Here is a 25,070-nt window from a genome sequence, read left to right as displayed (position 1 = left end):
TAGTCCTCTTCCTCTCTGAAGAGACAATTTGCATATTTCCCAGAGGAGCATTGCAGCTTTAAGTCTCCTCACCTCAACATGCTTATCATGTCACTCTCCACAAGGAGAAACAAAACTTTTTTTCACAAAATTTTTACTTCAGATCCAATTTGTTTTATTTTACCAAGGGTAACTTGAGAAATTGGACAACAAAAGTCGTTGTACAATTTGTCCTGAGTAAGCCGATACCCCATATGTGGGGGTAAACCACTGTTTGGGCACATGGCAGAGCTCGGAAGGGAAGGAGCGCCATTTGACTTTTCAATGCAAAATTTGCTGGAATTGAGATACCATGTCGTGTTTGAAGAGCCTCTGATATGCCTAAACAGTGGAAACCCCCCACAAGTGACACCATTTTGGAAAGTAGACCCCCTGTAACAACCCTGCTGGCATCACTGCATGGCCTCCCATCCCCCACCTGCATTACACTCAAACTCACTTACTTCTCTGGGCCTTGTGGTGACTTCTCTCTGCTGCCAGCTCCATGCTGTGTGCCTCATGTCTGCTGTTTGCTCTGTCTGTGTGCATAGGGGATCGGCGCCAGCAATTCCTGTTTCTTATAGAGACTGTGTGCACCTTGCTAAGGTGTCCCTGGCCAATCGCCATGAGGCTTCCTGTATTTAAGACAAACCCACCCAGTGGTGAGGGCCTGTGCAACTTACTCCTTCAGTCAGTTCTTTGCTGCTGAAGTGCCAGGCCATGTCTCTGTGACTCTTGTGTTCCACCACCCAGGGGGGCGTTGTACCCTGGTCTGTGTCCTGTGTAGCCACCCAGTGGGGCTTCGTACCCTGGCCTATGTCTGCCACCCAGAGGGGCGTCGTACCATGGCTTGTGTCCATGTCTCTGTGCCTTGTCTCGTTCCTGACTCTGTCTTAGTCTAGTCCTGTTCCTGTGTTCGTTTATATTCCTGTCTTGATTTCCTTTCCCTGCTGTGCGTTCTCTGTGTCTTGCTTTGCTCTGGTTTCGGCTTTGCTCTCTGCGACCTTGCTTTGCTCCTTGCTCTGCATTAAGTTACCTTGCTCTGCACTCTGTGGTTTTGCTATCTGCTCTGCACTCTGTGTCTTGCTCTGCACTCTGACTTTGCTCTGCTCTCAGCTCTGCACTCTGTGGCTTTGCTCTCTGCTCTGCACTCTGTGGCTTTGCTCTCAGCTCTGCACTCTGTGTCTTGCTCTGCACTCAGCTCTGCACTCTGTGGCTTAGCTCTAGCTCTGCTCTTAGTAACTTTGCTCTGCACCCTGACCTTGCTCTGCACTCTGTGGCTTGGCTCTGCGGCTCCACTCCTTGCGGTTCTACCTGGCTCCGCTCTTTGCGGTTCTACTTCTCCTGCTCTTGGCTCCGCCTCCTGCGTTTCTGCACTTGGCTCCGCCTCCTGTGTTTCTGCACTTGGCTCCAGCTCTTGGCTCCGCCTCCTGCGTTTCTGCACTTGGCTCCGCCTCCAGCTCTTGGCTCCACCTCCTGCATTTCTGCACTTGGCTCTGCCTCCTGCGTTTCTGCGCTTGGCTTCGCCTCCTGCTTTTGGCTCCGCCTCCGGCAGCTCTGTTCTTGGCTCTAGCTCCTGTGCTTTCGCTCTGCATCCGCTCTTGAGGTCTTTCTCTACCTTTTCTTAAGTCCTCCTGTCTGAACAGGTTCTTACTTGTTTTACATACCTGCCTGCAGACCGGTCCCTACCGGTTCTTCCACCTTACCAGCCTTGTCCGCCAGTCCTGCCAGAGAGCCAGCCATACCTGCCTGCCCACCAGAGAGCCAGCCGTGCCCGCCTGCCTGCTAGTGTCTCTGTTGTACTCGTCTCTCTGCCTGTGTCCCAGCCTTGCCCGCCTGTCTGCCAGAGTGCCAGCCGTGCCCACTTGCCTGTCTATGTTCCGTTCCCCGGTGGGATCAGCAGCCACAGCCAGACACCACCCTGGAGTGGTACCTGGTAGCTTCCGATTGCACAAGTCTGACCTCACCATCAGAGGCTACAGCGAACACCTAGGAAGCTACTTAGTTACGCCCCTTCCAGGGAAGTTTGGTCTGTGGTCCAGTGGGGCCACACCCCCGCACGCCCGCGCCAACCAGTCTGGGCGCGAGCGTGACATGACACCCCCTAAGGAACTAATCAAGATATCTAGATGTGTGGTGAGCACCTTGAACCCCAAAGTGCTTCACACAAGTTTATAATGTAGAGCAGTAAAAAAAATCATATTTTTTTTTACAAAACTGATATTTTTGCCCCACATTTTTTATTTTTCCAAGAGTAACAGGAGAAATTGGACCCCCAAAGTTGTTGTGCAATTTGTCCTGAGTATGCTGATACCCCATATGTGGGGGTAAACCACTGTTTGGGCACATGGCAGAGCTTGGAAGGGAAGGAGCGCCGTTTGACTTTTCAATGCAAAATTGGCTGGAATTGAGATCGAACACCATGTCGCGTTTGGAGAGCCCTTGATGTGCCTAAACAGTGGAAACCCCCAAAAGTGACACCATTTTGGAAAGTAGACCCCCTAAGGAACTAATCTAGATGTGTGGTGAGCACTTTGAACCCCCACGTGCTTCACAGAAGTTTATAATGTAGAGCCGTAAAAAAAATAATATTTTTTTCACAAAAATGAATTTTCGCCCCAAATTTTTTATTTTCCCAAGGGTAACAGGAGAAATTGGACCCCAAAAGTTGTTGTGCAATTTGTCCTGAGTGCGCTGATACCCTATATGTGGGGGTAAACCACTGTTTGGGAGCATGGCAGAGCTCGGAAGGGAAGGAGAGCCATTTGACTTTTCAATGCAAAATTGGCTGGAATTGAGATCGGACACCATGTCGCGTTTGGAGAGCCCCTGATGTGTCTAAACAGTGGAAGGCCCCCACAAGTGACCCCATTTTGGAAAGTAGAGGAGCTTTTCTAGATGTGTGGTGAGCACTTTGAACCAATTGTTTCACTAAAGTTTAGAATGTAGAGCCGTGAAAATAAAAAATATTTTTCCACGAAAATGATATTTTAGCTCCCAACTTTTTATTTTCACAAGGGTAACAGGAGAAATTGGATTTGCAAAAGTTGTTGTCCTATTTGTCCTGAGTACGCTGATACCCCATATGTGGGGGGAACCACCGTTTGGGCGCATGGCAGAGCTCGGAAGGGAAGGAGCGCTGTTTTGGAATGCATACTTTGGAATGGTCTGCGGGTGTCACGTTGCGTTTGCAGAGCCCCTGATGTACCTAAGCAGTAGAAACCCCCAGAAGTGACCCCATATTCGAAACTAGACCCCCCAAGGAACTTATCTAGATGTGTTGTGAGAACTTTGAACCCCCAAGTGATTTGCTACAGTTTATAACACAGAGCCGTGAAAATAAAAAAATCATTTTTTCCACGAAATGATATTTTAGCCCCCAATTTTTTATTTTCACAAGGGTATCAGGAGAAATTGGACTGCAAAGGTTGTTTTTCAATTTGTCCTGAGTACGCTGATACCCCAATATGTGGGGGGAACCACTGTTTGGGCGCACGGCAGAGCTCGAAAGGGAAGGAGCACCATTTTACTTTTTCAATGCAGAATTAGCTGGAATTAAGATTGGACGCCATGTTGCGTTTGGAGAGCCCCTCATGTGCCTAAACAGTGGAAACCCTCCCAATTCTACTGTAACTCCAACCCCGACCCCAACGCACCCCTAAACCTAATCTCAACCATAACCCTAACCACACCCCTAACCTGAACACACCCCTAACCCTAATTCCAACCCTAACCATAACCCTGACCACACCCCTAACCCTAATATCAGCCCTAATCTCAACCCTAACCATAACCCTAACCACACTCGTAACCCTGACACACCCCTAATCCCAATCCTAACCCCAACCATAAACATAATCCAAACCCTACCTTTAGCCCCAACCTTAACTCTAACTTTAGCCCTAGCCCTAACCCTAACTTTAGCCCATACCCTAACTTTAGCCCCAACCCTAACTTTAGCCCCAACCCTAACCCTAACTTTAGCCCCAACACTAACCCTAACGTTAGCCCCAACCCTAACCCTAATGGGAAAATGGAAATACATTTTTTTAATTTTATTATTTTTCCCTAACTAAGGGGGTGATAAAGGGGGGTTTGATTTACTATTTATGGCGGATTTTTATAGCGGGTTTTTGTTTGGCAGCTGTCACACGCTAAGAGACACTTTTTATTGCAAAAAATAATTTTTGCATCACCACATTTTGAGAGCTATAATTTATCCATATTTTGGCCCACAGAGTCATGTGAGGTCTTGTTTTTTGCGGGAAGAGTTGACGTTTTTATTGGTACTATTTTCAGGCACATGACATTTTTTGATCGCTTTTTATTCTGATTTTGGGAGACAGATTGAACAAAAACCAGCAATTCCTGAATTTCTTTTAGGGGGGCGTTTATACCATTCCGCTTGTGGTAAAATTGATAAAGCAGCTTTATTCTTTGGGTCAGTACGATTACAGTGATACCTCATTTATATTTTTTTTATGTTTTGGCGCTTTTACACAATGAAAACTATTTTATATAAAAAATAATTGCTTTTGCATCGTTTATTCTGAGAGCTATAACTTTTTTATTTTTCTGCTGATGATGCTGTATGGCGGCTTTTTTTTTGCGGGACATGATGAAGTTTTCAGCAGTACCATGTTTATTTATATCCGTCTTTTTTATCACATTTTATTGCACTTTTTGTTCGTCAGTATGATGATAAAGCATTGTTTTTTGCCTTGTTTTTTATTTATTTTTTTGCGGTGTTCACTGAAGGGGTTAACTAGTGGGCTAGTTTTATAGAGCGGGTCGTTACGGACGTGGCAATACCAAATATGTGTACTTTTATTGTTTTTTTTTTTAATTTACATAAATAAATGGATTTATTGGAAAATATTTATTTTTCTTTATTTGGGGATTTATTTTTTTATACATTTTTTTTTTTTTACTTTATAACATTGTCCCAGGGTGGGACATCACTATATTACATCAGATCGCTGATCTGACACTTTGCATAGCACTGTGTCAAATCAGCGATCTGACAGGCAGTGCAGGAGGCTTTCCGGCGCCTGTTCTCAGCAGGCGCCGGGAAGCCACTTCACTTCAGGACCAGGAAGGAGCCCCGCGGCCATTTTGGATCCGGGGACTCCTTCGAGAATACCAGAATAACGCGACCAAGGTTATTAGAGGACTGGGGGGTCTGCAATACCAAGATAGGTTATTACACTTGGGGCTATTTAGTTTGGAAAAACAAAGACTAAGGGGTGATATTTTAATGTATAAATATAAGAGGGGACAGTACAAAGACCTTTCTGATGATCTTTTTAATCATAGACCTGAGACAGGGATAAGGGGGCATCCTCTACGTCTGGAGGAAAGAAGGTTTAAGCATAATAATAGATGCGGATTCTTTACTGTAAGAGCAGTGAGACTATGGAACTCTCTGCCGTATGATGTTGTAATGTTGTATGATGTTGTAACCTTTCTGGAAAAGTATAATGTTACAGGTTATATATACTAGATTCCTTGATAGGGCGTTGATCCAGGGAACTAGTCTGATTTCCGTATGTTGAAGGAATTTTTTCCCCAATGTGGAGCTTACTCTTTGCCACATGGGTTTTTTTTGCCTTCCCCTGGATCAACATGTTAGGGCATGTTAGGTTAGGCTGTGGGTTGAACTAGATGGACTTAAAGTCTTCCTTCAACCTTAATAACTATGTAACTATGTAACATAGTAGTATACATCACTGCCCACATAGTAGCATACAGCACTGCCCACATAGTAGTGTATAGCACAGCCCACATAGTAGTGTATAGCACAGCCCACATAGCAGTATATACAGCAGAGCCCACATAGTAGTGTATAGCACAGTCCACATAGTAGTATACAGCAGAGCCCACATAGTAGTGTATAGCACAGCCCACATAGCAGTATACATCAGAGCCCACATAGTAGTGTATAGCACAGCCCACACAGTAGTATACAGCAGAGCCTACATAGTAGTGTATAGCACAGCCCACACAGTAGTATACAGCAGAGCCCACATAGTAGTGTATAGCACAGCCCACACAGTAGTAAACAGCAGAGCCTACATAGTAGTGTATAGCACAGCCCACACAGTAGTATACAGCAGAGCCCACATAGTAGTGTATAGCACAGCCCACATAGCAGTATACAGCAGAGCCCACATAGCAGTATACAGCAGAGCCCACATAGTACTATACAGCAGAGCCCACATCTCTCCTCCCCCCCCCCCCCCCCCAGAATGGCCCCACAGTCCAGTAAAAAAAAAAACACTCCTCACCTCCCCTCATGCCTGCGGTGCTCCCTGCTCCTGTCTCGGCGGCTGCTGCTGCACTGCCTGGGACACAGTGAGTGCGCACGCACCCGCAGTGTCAGAGGCAGAGCGGGGAATGATGGGAGAGGGAGCATCTGGTGACACTCTCTCCTCCAGCATTCCGTTCAACTGTAACGGCGTCTATGACGCCGGTATAGTTGAATGCGGCAGCAGCGGCGCTGGGGGAAGGGAAGGGTGAGTCGGCGCGCAGCGGCCCACTACTGGCACCAGCCCTTCTGGCATTTGCCAGAACTGCCCGATGGCCAGTCCGGCCCTGCTGTAAATCAATTGCGGATCTGCAGCGTTTCTGCACTGCAAAAACCGCTGCGGATCCGCAGAGAATCCGCAACGTGTGCACATACCCTTAGAAAACAGTGCAACAAATAAACATTCTCTCTAAGGGTCCGAACAACATTCATGTCTGTCATTTTGAGGTAGTGCAATTAATTGTGCAATAATATCATTCACATTAACATTCAAGTCAATTGGAATGATGCGAGCGAGGGACCCGTTACGAACCCCCAACGTTGCCCTTGGGCGGGCTACAAGGCGTGTATCCTGACCCGGAATTATGCCACACCAACGGGTTTTTCTTCAAATCTCTGGGAATAAATAAGGCCCTTCCCCCGCTGGCAAGTGGGCAGGACCAGGGTGCACCATGAGGGTGCCAACTAATTACAAAGTAAGTTCGTGGACCATTCATTGTCCATGACCCTAATGTTCTTTTTAAATTTTTAAACTTTAACCCATTACTTGCCAAATTAGCAATTTTCACTTTTTTTTTTTAAATGACAGATTTTTAATGATTTTGGGTCCTAAAGAATCAGAAACATAATTTGCCAAATTTTTACAAGTACGGATTTTTCAGAAAAGGGCGTCCCAATATTCAATTAAAAATGACAATGGCATGATTTCCTGTTTTGAAAACATTCATTTTACAAACACAACACAAAAAATTGGACCTAATTATAAAAATTATAAAATCTTAGTTGCTAGAAGCAAAAAAATTAGGCGTCCCAAAAAAAGGACATTGGTAGATAAGGGGTTTTAAAGGAAAGTCACCTCCAGAAATTTGCAGGGAAAACTTAAGTTACTATGTACAATCATTTTTCATCTTTATTTGCTTTCAGTTTATTGGAGCAGCATCCAAGGTATTAGTCGTTGGCGAACAATTCCTGGCCCAGAAAAACTTTCATCTGCTATATCAACATCATGGGTCAGTTGCTCATGTATAGTCAAGTCACTGACCGCAATGAGAGTTTGCGTGGCTTTAGTGTGCACGTTGGCTACGACAGATACAGCGGCTGTTGTCTCTGTGGTAGTGATTATACACACGGTAGTCGTAATGTTGGTCTGAGGGGTTGCTGGCGGTATAGCTGATGTAGTGACTGTGGTAGTAGCAGGGACAGTTTCATTGACACTAGCTGGTGCTGTTAATGATGTGCATCTCTTAACGTTTCGAGCACACCAGCCCATTTCATCCCAGTGACGAGTGTAAGTTACAGGATCCCCTGGGTGCAAGTTCCGGTCTGGATGCCCCTCTCTAAGGTGAGATTCCACTTCACCCCTTGTGACATAGACCTTTACCGGAAGTCCAGATTCCTAAATGAAACCCTTCCCTTTTTGGAGGTGAAGGGTCACTACTACACCCCATCTCACTGGAAGATTGTCCTGTGTTTTACATTGGGCTTCATGCGCCTTTCTCTCTTTCCATTGTAATATCAAGCATTGTCTATATTCCTCCCAGGTGAGGACTCCGATATAGGACCCTCCCGATTGGGCCTCCCCAGTGGACCAGCTCGACCCAGCTCTCGGAGCGTCCCATCGGAAAATCACCTCCTCTGCGTTCACGTCCAGCGGTATGCCCTCGGGTCTGGGAGCGGGATTAGTGTCTCGTCGGTGGTGTTGGGAGTCACTGGAGCAGGAGCGAAGGCTGGGGTCTGGTCACAGTCTGGGATAGGGACTTTCACCGGGGCGGGATCGGTCACCGGGGCAGGGTCGTTTTCTATACCTGCGTCTGATGTGGTTCCATCGATGTCAGTCCACTCCGCTGATGAGGATGCTGGAGTCAGCTGCGGCACAGACTGCGACTCTTCCAGCGTGATCTTCCTGCACAGGACCGACTTCCATTTCTTCACTGCGGTCAGCTCTGTGTCCAGGAGCCGGCGGCTCAGCGTCTCCACCTGTGGCTCCAGGAAGTCCAGATCCTCCAGCAGCGGTGAGTTTGGGTCCTTCTCCGGTGGCTTGTGATGGTCCCGGGTCACTTTGTCGTCGTTTAGGTACCCGCTGGTCACCATCTGCTCTTCCAGGGTGGCGGCCACACGCGCACACTGCTCCTCCATTTTCTGGGAGCGGGCCTCCTTCTTCTTCCCGCCGTTGCAAATCAGGAGGCAGACCTCCCTGGCTGATGGGCACGTCCTCATCACGTAGCACTAGTCGGAGGGGGCGTTCATCACTTTTGGCGCCGCTTTGGAAGTCTTCTCCCATGGTGGTACACCCTTCTTCTCTAGCATTCCCCGTGGCGCTGTAAATTTGGCGGTCTTTTTGCAATACACAGTCTTTCAATAAATCACAGTTAGACACAGTTTTGGCACAGTCTTTAGGCGCACATGACCCGATTCATGGGGTTTAGTAGATCCTGTTCATGACGCCAAGTTGGAGCGCCCCGTCAGGGAAGCGGGGTACTCGGTACCGGGTCCTGTAGTTCACAGGGGGATGTCAAGGTGGCTGTCCTGGTCCATGGCCCTGGGACGTCCATATCAAAGGGGAAAGGTCTTTAAGGGGAATGTTCGTGAATCGTGACGCCACCTGTGGTATTCGGTCAGGGTGACCGACGCTGCTTTAGGGGTCCGCTGGGGTGATGACATGGCAGCTAGATGGTATACCTTCCCACAGGTGAAGTATGTCCCCAGGGCTTCCAAGTGTGTAGATGGTAGGATGGTGAGAGGCGCAGTGAAGAACGAGGACACAAGATTGCAGTCTCTTTACCTTTACTGAAGATTTCAGCATCCACAGTCCAGGGCACCAGATCACAGGGCAGGCAGAGTCCGGCCGGTTTGGAGGCAAGTCCAGAATCCCCTTGTCCAGGTGGAAATCAGTAGCCTTCCTTTGCGCTGCGGTGGTGTAGTCCCTTACTGCCTATGGCTTCACAAAAGGGTCTCACAGATGTGGTGTTACGTTCTCTCTGTCCCCCATATAGGATAGGACAATACCCGTATGACTGGAGACTTGAACCTGTTTATAGGGTCTCTTAGATAACCCGGCTCTGTAGATGTCACCGTGCCTCCTGGGTGTAGGTGCGGACAGGCAACCTGCAATTAGCTGTCCTGCCGGTCTCTGAAATAAGGCGTAGAGGTCCTTACTCCCTCAGTGTTCCAGCTACCGGGATTTTTCACCTCAGAAGGAGACAGCTTGAGCAGGGCTGGTCCCCTTCTGCTATTCTTTCCTTTGCTTTGACTTCCTTCACACTCGCTGCAATACAGTTCTGCCTTTCAGTGTCTCTTTCTGGGAGCTGCAGCTCTGAGGCCATGCACAGCTCCTTTAACCTTCCATCCTCCTCAGACTCTGGTCTGGAACTAACAGAACTCCTGTCTGGAGCTCTGTCAGGAACTGAACTAACTTTCCCTACAGACTACCAGTTATCTATATATGGGGAGTGACTTAATAAATAGGAGCAGAAGCTCCCCCTAGGGGTCTGGAGTGTGAAATGTGTTTCATGTTTGTGATACCTGGATGCAGTTATCCTTCTTTGCCTCCAAACGTAGCATCACTCTCCCCGAGAGGGAAGCAATACCACTACGACGACCAGGACCCTGGTGTGCCGCAAATGCCCTTGTCAGAGATTGACAGTGGCATCTAACATGCTAACAGCATCGGGTGGATCGCGATTCCAACTGCGGCTGTTAGGGGCACATGTCAGCTGATCAGATCAGCTGTCATATGCTTGAAAAGGTGCAGGCTCATCGCCAGAGCCAGACGGGGAGGCGGCCCATGTCGGATATATCCGTCATTGGACATTAAGGGGTAAATGGGTGTAGAAATAGGGCAGAAAATCTGCAACATTAAAAAACACACCAAAAACTCATAAAGGGAATGTAACTTAAGCCATGTACACATATTGAGGTGATTTTTTTACCTCAGTATTTGTAAGCCAAAACCAGGAGTGGGTGAAAAATACAGAAGTGGTGCATATGTTTTTATTATACTTTTCCTCTGAGTGTTCCTCTCCTGGTTTTGGCTTACAAATACTGAGGTAAAATACTGACCAAATACTGCTAGTGTGATCGTGGCCTAAATGGACCCTAAGGCCATGTTCCCACATAGTGTACATACAGCATTGTTTTGTGCAGAAATTGTGCTGAATTAAAATAGATGTGAGTTCATGAAAACTTGTACATCTAAAGACACCGCTCAGCTGTACATTTTTGTGCACTTTTTCTTTATAAGCTTCTATGGGAAGCCTGGAAAAACGCACTTGTGTTTTTAAGTGTGGAATCAAACCTTTCTGTACTAAAAAAAAAGCATTATTAAACTGTTTTAAATCTGCATCAAGTAAACAAGAAATTACATAACAAAAATATAATCAGCGCAGATTGTTGCTGTGTGCGGACAGGACACAGGATTTATGCTATATGTGAACATGGCATGAAAACTAGTCATGGGACTCAGCATGAAGGGATGGGTGATGTAAGGATGCAGCAGAGCCGAGCTTATACAGTGTCCACAGGATGTGCCATAAATGTACAGCAGATGTGGATCCCGCCAATGGCATCTGCATCTATCTCAGAGACGTGGCCTGGGCACGGCACTGTCAGAGGAAGGGTTGGCGCAATTCCTTTGTATGGTAATTCCACCGTTCACTCCACTGATGGCGGCTGCTATACAATTATGGCAAATCTTTTAGACACGTCATTAAAATACCGGGCAGGAATACTGTTACAGGTTTGATAGTTTGGGATCATCCCAAAGAGGTCACTGGTGGGATGGGGGACTAGGGGGGCACATTTTTGGTTGACGACTCCAATAAAACTTTCCGTCTAGCTTTGGGTGGTCAGTGGGCTGTTTGTAGGGATCTGAGCGGGGAGCTCGGTGCAGGACAGGTCTGTGTGAAGACTGGGCATAGGCCAGAGAAGGCAACGCCACTGACACACGTCCACGAGAGTTACGCTGGTGTAGTCGCCCACGGTAACAGAGTGTTACCGACTGTTATGGACGATCCGGCTGTGATCTGCAGGATAACATTTACCTTTTTGTTCTCAATGGCCAAATGAGGACTAACCCAGGTCACTGTCTCTTTCCTGCACTGTGTGAACACTGCTGCATTACATAATAAATAAATAAATAAATATATATATATATATATATATATATATATATATAAGAATATTTCATTGAAAAACAATGTGTAAATGACAGAGAATTGCTCTATGTAAAAGCTCATGTTAAAATCGCATTGCGTACGGACTGCATTGGCAGGTTATTTGGATGCTAGGTCATTAAAATCGGATTGTACTCGCATCAAAATCGCATGCCACTTGCACGATACTCGTCCGACTTCTCAGGAACACTATAGGACCGTTCTTTATTACGGTGATGGGTGTGAGCCCTTAAAGAGGGTTCTGAAAAAAATATATCACTGGATCCACCACACTGAAAAAAACACAGGACCATTTTCACATACGAAGAAAAGAAAAAAGACGTGAAATGAGGAAAAAAGGACATGCACGTAGTGCCACCTGAGCATGCCCAGAATACTGGCCGGCGGGCCGGGCGTGCGGTGCCAGGTCAGTACTACCAGTCACACTGCCAGCTGAGAACTGACCTCTATCATGACAATCACCAAAAGCATGTGTAATACAGGGGGCTCTAATAAAGGGGATCTACGATAAAGGGGTCTCTAGCATAAAGGGACACTTTAATAAAGAGGAGACCTGTAATAAAAGGGGCTCCATAATAAAGGAGCTGTAATAAAGGGGTCTCTATCATAAAGGGGATCTATGATAAAGGGGACACTTTAGTGAAGAGGGGCTCTGTAATAAAAGGGGTTCTATAATAAATGGGGGCTCTGTAATAAAGGGGGGCTCTGCAATAAAGGTGATACTGTTACAAAGGGGAAGTAATAAAGGTGGCCCTGTAATATAGAGGGCTCTGAAATAAATGGAGCTCTATAACAAAGAGGTCTTTGTAGTGAAGGGGGCTCAGGAATATAGGGGGGCTGTGCTATGCCAGTGCTCCACACCACACATCAGTGTGTAGCTGCTGTGATCTGAGGGATATCAATGCAGAGAAATAATGGACTCTGGAATCCGGGCCATTCCCTGTAAACACATAGCAGGTGTATATGTCCACGCGGTCCCACTCACCCACGGGCAGCCCCTTCCCTGCACGCGCAGATCGCCCTCTCCTCTAAGCAGCATTAATGATGACAGCTGCCATGACAACCGCCCAAGCTGCCACTTGCTCCTCCGCCCCCGGATCCTGCTCTCACCTGGAGGCCGGGCTGCCGCTGCTGCTCCCGGGTAGTGCACGGCAGGAGGGGTCCCGGAGGCTGCCCGGTCACCCACCAGCATCACCGGGGCCGCCGCTGCCGCTGATCTCCGCCTCACGGGGCTGCTTTCATCCGAGCAAAGCTGTCTGGTCTCCATGGAGACCGAGGCTGGGACGTCACACGAATCTCGCGAGGATTACCAGCAGGTCTGTGCTGCAGGGGAGTGCAGCCTCCTGTACAGTAGTGGTGGTGCACCCCAGAAGGGTCGTGCTGCCAGTGAGGGGGCGGGGAGACATGGTGGCAAACATCAGACCTCCTAGGGTCGTCCGGCTATGGGTGACACCTCTCACCAGTGGGGGCTTCTTTTCCCATCCTCTAGCCAGACCTCTCTAAAGCCCCCGGTTTTTGTAGTAATTTAACCCGTTCACCCCCAAACCTGTTTTCACCTTCTTGACCAGGCCAAATTTTACAATTCTGACCACTGTCCCTGGAACACTTCAAGGGACCCCACTGATTCTGAGACTGTTTTCTTGTGATATATCGTACTTCATGATAATCACACAGTTCTCATGACAAATCACACCAGAAAAACGAAGAGATCCAACAGAATAAAATATAATAATTGCAGTAATTCTGACTTAAAATCCATAAGTATATCCAAGAATAAAAAATAGAAATCGCAGAGTGTCTCACAATAGGAGATATGAATAAGCAATTTAAATAATTATGTGTTACTCAACAAGGTGATAATGCATAAAATGGTGGTCTTCACAAGCATGGAGAAGCCAGCGGCAAAGCGCGCGTCGGGGTGTGGGAACACCATTACACTCAAGCTAAAATTCTCTGCATATATCCTTAGGGTACCGTCACACAGTGGCACTTTTGTCGCTACGACGGTACGATTCGTGACGTTCCAGCGATATCGTTACGATATCGCTGTGTCTGACACGCAGCAGCGATCAGGGATCCTGCTGAGAATCGTACGTCGTAGCAGATCGTTTGGAACATTCTTTCGTCGCTGGATCTCCCGCTGTCATCGCTGGATCGGTGTGTGTGACACCGATCTAGCGATGCGTTCGCTTGTAACCAGGGTAAACATTGGGTTACTAAGCGCAGGACCGCGCTTAGTAACCCGATGTTTACCCTGGTTACAAGCGTAAAAAAAAACAAACAGTACATACTTACATTCCGGTGTCCGTCAGGTCCCTTGCCGTCTGCTCCCCGCACTCACTGACTGCCGGCCGTAAAGTGAAAGCAGAGTCACCGCTGTGCTGTGCTTTCACTTTACGGCCGGCAGTCAGTGAGTGCGGGAAGCAGACGGCAAGGGACAGACACCGGAATGTAAGTATGTACTGTTTGTTTTTTTTTACGCTGGTAACCAGGGTAAACATCGGGTTACTAAGCGCGGTCCTGCGCTTAGTAACCCAATGTTTACCCTGGTTACCCGGGGACCTCGGCATCGTTGGTCGCTGGAGAGCTGTCTGTTTGACAGCTCTCCAGCGACCACACAACGACTTACCAACGATCACGGCCAGGTCGTATCGCTGGTCGTGATCGTTGGTAAATCGTATAGTGTGACAGTACCCTTATTCTATGGCCGCATTGGCCTTCTCCGGTTAGGCTTATAAGCTGTGGAGACAAATCTGGTCATTAGCGATTTATGGCTAGCTCTGTCAGTGTCTTTTCATTTTCATAGAATTATGTCACTCAAAATAGTTAATAAATTACATTACCCACATGTAATTTATTACAGCACAATTTTGGAAACAATTTATTTTTGTTAGGAAGTTATAAGGGTTAAAATTTGCCCAGTGAGTTCTCATTTTTCCAACAAAATTTACAAAACCATTTTTTATGGACCACCTCACATTTGAAGTGACCTTGAGGGGTCTATATGACAGAGAATACCAAAAAGTGACACCATTCTAAAAACGGCACCCCTCAAGGTGTTCAAAAGCACATTCAAGAAGTTTATTAACCTTTCAGGTGCTTCACAGGAATTAATGGAATGTGGAAGCAAAAAATGAACATTTGCAAACATTTTACTTTAGGCTAATTTTTTTTCCCCTTGGATAATAGGAGAAAATGGAGCCCAAAATTTGTTGTGCAATTTCTCTGAATATTCTGATACCCCCATATGTGGGCGAAAACTACAGTTTGGGCGCACGGTAGGGCTTTAAAGGGAAAGAGTGACGTTTGACTTTTTGAACTTGAAATTGGCTGGAATCCCTGATGTGCCTAAACAGTGGAAGCCAAGTAAACAAATTTTGGAAACTAGATCTCTCAAGGGACTTATCTAGATGTGTGGTGAGCACCTTGAGCCCCCAAATCACATTTTTTTCACAAAAATGTTCTTTTAGCCCCAATATTTTATTTTCCCTAGGGTAAATGGAGAAAATGGACCCCAAAAGTTGTTGTTCAATTTGCCCTAAGTATGCCGATACCCCGTATATGGTGAGAAAGTGCTGTTTGGGCGCACGGCAGAGCTCTGAAGGAAAGGAGTGACAGTTTGGATTGCAGACTTTGATGGATTGGTCTGTGGATGTCATGTCGGGTTTGCAGAGCCCTGATGTGCCTAAACAGTGGAAGTCCCCCACAAGTGTTGCCATTTTGGAAACTAGACCACTCAAGGAGTTTATTTGAGGCAAGGCATAGTTATAGTAATGATAATAATACTTTTGATTTTACTGGTGTATGAATTTATAATGTAGTCGTATGTGTAAGATGTGCGGGTTACATCAGATTATAGAAGTGTCTTGTGTCAACAGGGTAAAAGCAAATTTTATTAATTTGTGGGTGTGTGGAACACTTTCAAGCAATCCTTAATGCAAAAGCCAAGTTTCTATTGTCAGGTTTGACAATGGTAAATTGTGTCTATTCGGATTCCCTCTTGGAGCACTCTCTGCACTTTTTTGTGGTCTTCCCTTCTTCGCTGTTTGGGGACCCTTTGCTGGAAAATGTTGACTTGAGACAATACGGGCACTATCAGTTTCAAAAGTCCTGGGACCCTCACCTTCCTGAGTGGCAAATATTAGGGCCTTTATGTCTACCTCCTGAAAGTGAAGGAAGGTCCCCGTATTGCCTGCAGATTGAAACAGCACAAAAACAGTGTCAACCCCACATAGCCTCCTATACACATTGTTCTGTCTCCGCCATCTAATATTGTTACCTTGAATATCTGTTTGCATAATTGCAGGTTTCTCAGTATGGATATTCATACCTTTATTTGTTTGTGATGCTTTGGCTCCCTCTAGCGGCCAGAGTTATGTTGGCAGTTCAATCTTCTGTGTTTGTATTATCCATGTCTGATTCTCCTCCTCCTTTGCAATGCATTATGGTAGCTTAGCCTCCATTTCCCTTCATTTTTCCTTTCACTTTCTTCAGTTTGCCTTCAAGGAAAGACGCTTCACTTCATCCCCCTTGCGATTGCATTGCCGGTATGTCTTTATGCTTCCTATAGATATTTCTGCTCTATATTAGCTTAGTTTAACCAGTTGTACTCCTAATTCAGTTACTAGCCTTCTAAATGTTATGCATAATGTACATCATGTGTAGTATGTATCTGTTCTATACCATGCACTGATTCTATGTATATCATTGTTTACAGTTTCACCGCATCAATATACCACTACGTTTAATAAAGCACAGACTCAACCACAGACTCCTTATTGGACCCCGGTATAGCGGTTTAGCTGACTGTATAGCTACGTATGAGCCTGCCTCAGCTAGTGAGGACAGAACAGTGAAACGGCAGCCATCCGACTAGTGGGATTCAAGTCACCGGCTACTCAGAGACTAAATACAGCTACAGTAATCTCTGCACAACCCAGCACTTTCCCAAGACACCATGTCTTACAAATCACATAGGACAAGATCTGTTACTTCCGTCTCCTCAAAGACAACATCCATCAGCAGCGCGGTCGCCATTGCCCGCGCAAATGCTGAAGCCGCCAAAATACGAGCGAGCTTTGCTGACCAAGAAATGCAACTTAAATTAGAAAAGGCACGCCTAGATGACGAAGAGAGAAGGTCATGCTTAGAGAAAGCACGCACAGATCACGAGAGAGCCGACCAAGAGAGAAGAACGCAGTTAGAGAAGGCACGTGTGGATGCCGCCTTAGAAAGCCTAGCAGCAAAAAGGGAAGCTGCCGCAGCCCTCGCCGGAGCAGAATCGCTAGAAGCCGCGCAAAATCCCAAGCTGCATAGCCAAAGCAGTACGTCGAGTCTGGAGTTTCCACTGTAAGACTCACCACAACGCACATCTCAGTATGTTAATGACCTTCCTGATCCAAACTATAACCCTGAACCAGTACCAAAACCAGAATACGACACCTCCAGCGAAGTGAACGAGAGTCGTCACGAGGCTAAGGACAGAAACAAACTCGAAAATGTGAGGCAAAACAACTCTGCTAATGACTACCCTGCCCCTCATCAGGTAACCAACGTGGATCACCCTGCTGACACACCGTACATCAGGCCGAAGCAATACGACACCGGCTGGCGCCACCATGAGGACACTAACAGGTACGAACGCACCTCACATCACTATCAGGGCGACCCATCACCAGTATACTCTACTGACAACCGGTTCACCACAGAATTTGCCAAGTTCTTCACACGACTTGAACTGGTTGCCAAGGGACTCATGAAATTCACCGACCGAGCTGAAGGTTGCAGAGCTTGGAAAGCTTCCTTCCAAAATGTCATTAGAGACTTGGGGCTACAACACAGGGAAGAGATAGACCTGTTAGTCAAATACCTGGGAGAAGAGTCAGTCAAACACGCAGTAAGGATCAGAGACATTAATATAAACCGCCCTGAGACTGGCCTCAAAGAGATCTGGAAAAGGCTGGATGAGTGTTACGGCTCAGCAGAAGTAATAGAAAGAGCCTTGTTCAAAAGAATCGATGACTTTCCTAAAATATCTAACAAAGGTCTCCAGAAACTTAGAGAGCTAAGCGACCTGCTGAAGGAAGTCCAAGTTGCCAAATACGAGGACGACCTACAGGGACTTGCATTTCTCGACACAGCCAGAGGTGTTAACCCTATAGTCCAGAAGTTGCCTTACAATCTACAGGAGAGGTGGCTCACACATGGTTCCACGTACAAATACAAACACAGCGTTCCATTCCCTCCCTTCTCCGTTTTTGTAGACTTCATACACCAACAAGCGAGAATCAGAAACGATCCCAGCTTTGACTTTGCAATACCATATGCCACACCATCACCACCTGCAAATCCACGCAGAACATCTGTGGAAGTACACAAGACTTATGTTTCTCCTCCAGATTCTAATTACAGGTCTGCTGGCTGCTCCCAATCAGAGACAAAGGTGCAGGACCCTGACAAGCAGTGCCCACTTTATCAGAAGCCTCATCCTCTCCTGAAATGCAGAGCCTTCAGAGGAAAATCTATGCCAGATCGCAGAAGCTTCCTGAAAGAAAACGGTATCTGCTACAAGTGCTGCTCGTCCACAGCTCATCTCGCCAAGGATTGCAAGGTCAGTGTAAAATGCACAGAATGTGGCACCACAGACCATAACACCGCTCTACACCCTGGCCCAGCTCCATGGAGTATACAAAACACGCCTGCTGACAGTGAGCATGGCGGGGAGGAAAGGAACACTGATACAGCTACGCCAGAGATCACTTCACAATGCACCGAGGTCTGCAAAGGGACAATAGACAGTAGGTCCTGTTCAAAATATCTAAACCAAAATAGCCCTCTCGGCCAGCAGAGGGCATACCTCCAAGCCTAAATATATAAACCTAAAAAGAAGACGCCAGGTAGTGGTTAAAGGTAAAGGAAATAACCACGCCCAAAAAGGACTGTAAAGATGACCCACAGACCACAACCAAGCAATAGAGGTATGAGCAACAATTTATTAGAAAAAATATATAACACACAAAATATGTAATAAATATGTGTATAGGAACAGCAGGTGTTTAGGAAAAACAGACCAAACTACATCAGCAAAAAGATGTAAAAAGCTGAAACAGGAACACAAAAGATCCAGGCATCCTGACTAACACACCACACCGGAGATATGCCTATAAATGGAATGAGCATCCAGGGTAAATCATACAGAGATCGTTCCACATATGGGCATAACTATATCTAATATAAAGTCACAGGCCCAGAGGAATAGACCAAAATGTGTGATGAAAGATCTCCAAAATATTCTACATATATCCGTAGAGCTCAAAAAAATGTGCCAAGCATATGGATGTACACAGCACCAGCAAGCCCAAGTCCTAGGAACGATGAACGCATGCTATATAGAGTGTCACTGTATTACCTTGAGACATGCTGGTATCCGGGCGCCGGTGTGGTGGGAGCAGGAAAAGAGCCTCGACGCGCGTTTCGCCGTCGCGGGCTTTGTCAGGAGGCGTGGCTAAACATTTAAAAGGCCGGGGCATAAATAGGGCCTGGGGGGGACTCGAAAGCCAATCGGAGCGCTCCCCGCATGATGTGAATGGCCCCGGCCGGCGGATGCGTCCGCGCGTCACAGAGTCTGGGCGGGAGGACAGCAACGTCATCTCCGCCCATCTCCACGGCAACGCGGCAAGCACCCAGGCCGGCCGAGAACATCACAGCGCATGCGTGGTGCGCGCACAGGCCGAAGAAGGGGAAATAAAGAAACAGTGATGCTGCGGCTACGATAAGTAAGAAATAGCCTACTAAAATTATTGGTCATACCGCAAACCCCTAACTACTCATCCCTACGGGACAGGACTTATGGACAAGACAGACACAGGAAAAGATAAAGAAAAAAGAAAAATAAATAAAAAAACATATGTAAATGTAAGCCCTGCCCGATAACTGTCAGACGGCAGAATGGACTGCCAACATGCTGCATAAAGGTACAAACAGCCCTGGGACCAAAATGGTCCAACCGAGGGGAAAAATAGGCAGCTGGAAACACCAACGTACCCCCCCATGTATTAAAGCCCACACTATATAGTGAGCCCTTGTGAAAAAGTGCCAAAATATCCCACAATTGAAAACATTCTATATGCAGCAGGAGGAGCAAGATGAACCCTGATGAACTGGGGCAAAAGTAAATAATATAGACCCAATAAGGGGCAAAAAGCACCCGTCCTCAATGAACAAACTGATCTTATAGATCATACAAACAATGATCACAAGATCATACGTAAGTGTGAGCCCTAATAAATAATTGGCAATATCCCACGGTTGTAAAAGACCTTAAATACAGCAAGAACGCTAAAATATAACGTCCAAATAACATTCAAGGCCTTATAGGGCAAAAAATAGTAAATAATACAATATGAACCCAATAAGGGCCAAAAACATATCACAGAAAATTATGCTGAACATATGGATGGTATAATATAAAAGATAATCACAATATACCAAATAATACTGATATACACAGATACAGAATATAAACAATATACATATTACATAATGACGGATAATGCATCAACGTAAGCACCAGCAACCACTGGTCTGAGTCCAAAAAGCACTATGCTCTGACAGGTCGGTTGTCCTTCTGATAGAATATCAATGTCCCGAGGAATGTCATAGTCTTCGAGTGGGCGTTGTTCACTCCAAGTCCCCACCAGATAAAGGAGCCAAAAAGGAGGTGAAATAAACATCTGTACAAAAACACAAAATAAACAAACTAAATAACATGAAAACACAAAATAACATACAAACTGAAGATTAAAAAGTGACCCCGGTCAAACAATTAAAAACAACCCGGATTCATAAAAAGGACTTGAAACTGATGGCCTCGTTCAGCCCTATTGGTGAGAGTGTCCCCAGTGTAACCATCCAACGTGTTTCTTTTTGAAACAATTTTTGCTTAATGTTACCACCACGAATCCCCATATATACACGGTCAATACCACGAAATCTCAGACCCCTGGGGTCGCTGTGGTGGGCATCAAGAAAGTGTCTCGGAATGGACTTCAATAAACAAGGTTCAGAACAGGAAGCTGAATTCCTGATATCCCTGATGTGTTCCTGAACCCGCACCTTAAATGCCCTAGTAGTCATGCCAATATATATACGATCACACGGGCATTGGGCATAGTATACTATGGCTTCCGTGTTACACGTAATATGGTGTACAATCTTAAATGTTTTATCCCCAACCGAGTTCGTAAATTCTTTAGTTCTGGGGATATACTTACAAGCAGAACAATTCCCGCATGGAAAACAACCCCAAGGGGGACCCTTCCGGGTAACACCAAAGGGGTTGCCCTTCGGGGGGATATAGTGGCTTTTGCAGAGTACATCACGCAAAGTCCGAGATCTGCGCCATGTAATGAGTGGACGTGGGGTAAGTTGTCTGGACAGGTCCTTGTCCGTCAGAAGAACCGGCCAGTGCTTTTTGAGAATTTCACTGATCTCAGACCAGTTAGAATTGAACTGTGTGATAAACCGTGGTGCTGAGTCTGTATCACCTAAGGGCCTCCTGGTCGGTCCCGCCAAGAGAGAGGACCTGTCCGAATACAATGCCCGTGAATAGCCCCTCTGGATATCGGCATGTCTATACCCCCTATTCCTAAACCGACGTGTAAGTTCCCCCGCTTGTCTAAAAAAGGTGTCATCGTCAGAACAGATTCTGCGAGCCCGCAGAAACTGTCCGATCGGAATAGAGCTCTTAAGTTTAGGCGGGTGGGACGAAGAAAAATGTAAGAGCGAGTTGGTGGCCGTGCTCTTGCGGAAGACATCGGTAGCCAGAGTCCCATCAGGTGACCTAGAGATGGCAAGGTCAAGAAAATCAATGACACTCTGGCTATACTTCCAGGTAAGCCTAATATTGAATGGATTGGTGTTAAGACGGTTCAAGAACGTTTCAAGTTGCGACGTGGAGCCCTGCCAGATGAAAAGAATATCGTCGATATAGCGTAGCCACGAGACGACGGAACCGTGACCGGGTGTGTCAAGGACCACATCCCTCTCCCACAGCCCCAGGAACAAATTCGCATACGAGGGCGCACAAGACGCCCCCATAGCGGTGCCCTGGAGCTGTAGGAAGGGGCGGTCCTTGAACACAAAGAAATTATGGGTTAATACAAAACCCAATAACTCCAAAATGAAATTAATAAGTTCCGGTCCAAGATTGGTCATATTCAAATAAAATTTAGCAGCCCGCGTCCCGTGGCTATGATCTATCGACGTGTACAGGGACTCCACGTCGCAAGTAACCAACCACATATCGTCCTCAAGAGCAAGGCCATCCAACCTCCTCAGAACGTCGGTGGTATCCTTAACAAAAGACGGAAGTGTCTCCACACACCTCTGCAAATAAAAATCAATAAATCGACACGAAGGTTCACAAAGGCCCCCAATGCCCGAGACAATGGGTCTGCCCGGTGGGCACAAGGGGTCCTTGTGAACCTTCGGTAACAAATAAAATGTCGGGACAACAGGAAAATCAGGGAAGAGGGCATCTCTCATCTTCCCGGTGATGGCTGAGCATTCCACCCCCTCATCCAAAAGGGACTTAAGTTTTTGTTGAAAGATGGATAAAGGTATGGTATCAAGCTTTCTATAATGCTCAGGTCTCTGAAGCTGGCGAAAAGCCTCAGCCTCATAAAGGGACGTGGGCCAAATCACGACGTTGCCACCCTTGTCCGCCTGCTTGATAACTACATCTTGCATGTTACTCAGTTCTTTAACTGCGCTCCTCAGTGGAGGGGTGAGGTTGTCATGATCAACACCAATATTCAACCTCTCAATTTCTTTCCCAACCAATTTAACAAATATTTCCACTGAGGGGCAGGCGGACAAGGGCGGGAAGGTACGTGACCGTCGATGTAGATGCGTTGGAACCAAAGGGGAATCAGAACGATAGTTCTCCGCCTCTAAAGATTCCAGGTCACTCAGGACCTGTAAATCAATAGGGGACAAAGAGGGATCAGATTTAGATGCAAAATACTTTTTGAATATCAATTTACGGGCGAAAAGCTGTAAATCCTTAAGCAAGGTGAACCTATCAGGGCCCGCCACTGGTGAAAAGGAGAGGCCTCTAGAGAGTACCTCCAATTGTGGAGTACTAAGGGAATGCTGTGATAGATTAATTACCTTTAGTACCTCCTGGCCTTCTTGTCTCTCATGTTGTAAGAGTGCTTTTTCTTTTTGATAGTTGGTGTAGGTGGATACAGAGGGCGAGATCCCACCCCTGATCCACCTGCTTTGTCTAAAAAAAGGTCTCCACATGCCCCTTCAGAGGTGGTAGACACACTGGAGAGGGAATGTGACCTAGGATATTTTTTAGGATGTCGCTGATGCCACCGGTAGACCCGATTCTGTTGATAATCTTCAAGGTCACGTAGATATTTTTTGGTTTTATTGTTCTGTATCTCCTGTTCCCACTTAGAGAGCTCCTCTTCTAGAGATAAATCAAATTTTTTACACTCCTCATCAGTAATAGCACCTTGTATCAATTCCCGTGCACTCTCAATCTCTTTCTCAAGATTTTCCAGGGATCTCTTGTCCGCTCCCACCAATAGCTCCAGTAAAGTCCTTGAGCACTTGGTGAGAGTTTCCTCCCACCTAGTCGTGAAGGAAGAGTCCTCCACACCCAGTGTGGGAAATATTTGGACTCGCAGGCCTCTAGGGACAATGTCCTTCTGTAAATAATGCTCCAAGGCCGCCTTATTCCACCAAATTTTTGTCCGCTTCTTTAAGAGATCCCTAATTTTCAGTTTCAAGTCCTTGATATCATGTGTATCCTTATCGTTTGACCGCTTCTCACCGAACACCATCCCAAGCTGATTAACCCAGGCTCTGTCCCGCTTCTTATAATCCATATACCCTGTAGGGGGATCTGTAGATACAAGAAAATTAGCAACAAACGCCTAAACCAAAATAGCCCTCTCGGCCAGCAGAGGCCATACCTGTTCAAAAATATGCCTCGTCAAAGTATACCCGAAGGGCCATAGAGACCAAGCTGTAAGACTGTATGCTATCTTGGATGATCAAAGTAATCGATCCTTGGCTAGATCAACGTTCTTTGACCTATTCAACATCAAAGGGCCAAGCACTCCCTACTCCTTAAAGACGTGTGCAGGTACTGTGACAACAGCAGGCAGGAAAGCTACTGACTACCAGATCGAGTCTTTAGACGGACAATTCTGCCTACCACTACCTACGATCATCGAATGTAACCAGATCCCAGACAATAGATCTGAAATCCCTACACCAGACGTAGCAATCCATCACGCTCACTTAAAACGAATAGCACACCTTATACCGGAACTCGACCATCAGGCCCAGATAATTCTGCTGTTGGGGAGAGATATCCTGCAGGTTCATAAAGTGAGACGTCATATCAATGGACTCCACAATGCTCCCTATGCCCAAAGGCTAGACCTATGATGGGTCATAATTGGCAACGTATGCTTGGGACGCATGCACGCCCCATCTTCTGTGACAAGCATGCTGACAAATACATTGGAGAAAGAACGACCATCTCTGTTTCAACCTTGTAACAATGAGTTCCATGTCAGGGAACTGCCACACAGCATCCAACTACCTGATCATTTAATAGACTTTACTCACGACAGCAGTATAGTGTCGGAAAGCTATGAGGATCAGTTAGGGTGCACAGTCTTCCAGAGAACTAAGCAGGACAACCAAGTGGCAATGTCGGTAGAGGACAAGTTGTTCTTAGAGGTAATGGACAAGGGACTCGTTAAAGATGAGACCAACAGCTGGGTCGCACCTCTTCCCTTCAAAACCCACAGACCACGTCTACCGAACAACAGAAATCAGGCATTACAACGTTTCTCCTCTCTCATTCGTAATCTGCAAAAGAAACCAGAGATGAAAGATCACTTTTTCTCCTTCATGTCAAAGATTTTTGAAAACCGTCACGCAGAACTAGCTCCCACTCTCAAAGACTCTGAAGAATGCTGGTTCCTACCCATGTTCGGAGTTTACCACCCTAAAAAACCAGGCCAGATCAGAGTCGTGTTTGATTCCAGTGCTAAATTTAATGATGTCCCCCTGAATGACGTTCTGCTGACAGGACCAGACCTCAATAACAAACTACTGGGTGTACTTATGCGCTTCCGTAAGGATTCCATTGCCTTCATCGCTGACATCCAGCAAATGTTCCATTGTTTCCTTGTGAGAGAGAGAGACAGGAACTTCCTAAGATTCTTCTGGTACAGAGACAATGATCCTACTAAAGAAGTCACAGAGTATCGCATGAGAGTGCACATCTTTGGCAACAGTCCTTCACCTGCAGTCGCCATTTACGG

General features: G+C 46.4%; 1 protein-coding gene across 1 annotated transcript in view; it reads right to left on the bottom strand.

The window, feature by feature from the left end:
* Positions 1 to 12,978, bottom strand: part of CCDC181 (coiled-coil domain containing 181) — a 48,494-nt gene extending 35,516 nt beyond the window's left edge. The window contains exon 1 of the mRNA XM_069761683.1: positions 12,826 to 12,978. The gene's annotated coding sequence lies outside the window, so the exon portion shown is untranslated. The remainder of the gene's footprint in view (positions 1 to 12,825) is intronic.
* Between the last annotated feature and the right edge of the window lie 12,092 nt (positions 12,979 to 25,070).

This window comes from Ranitomeya imitator, chromosome 3, assembly GCF_032444005.1.
Source record: "Ranitomeya imitator isolate aRanImi1 chromosome 3, aRanImi1.pri, whole genome shotgun sequence".
Lineage (NCBI taxonomy): Eukaryota > Metazoa > Chordata > Amphibia > Anura > Dendrobatidae > Ranitomeya > Ranitomeya imitator.
Note: the sequence above shows the minus strand (reverse complement) of the source record. Positions and strands in the feature narration are given on the sequence as shown.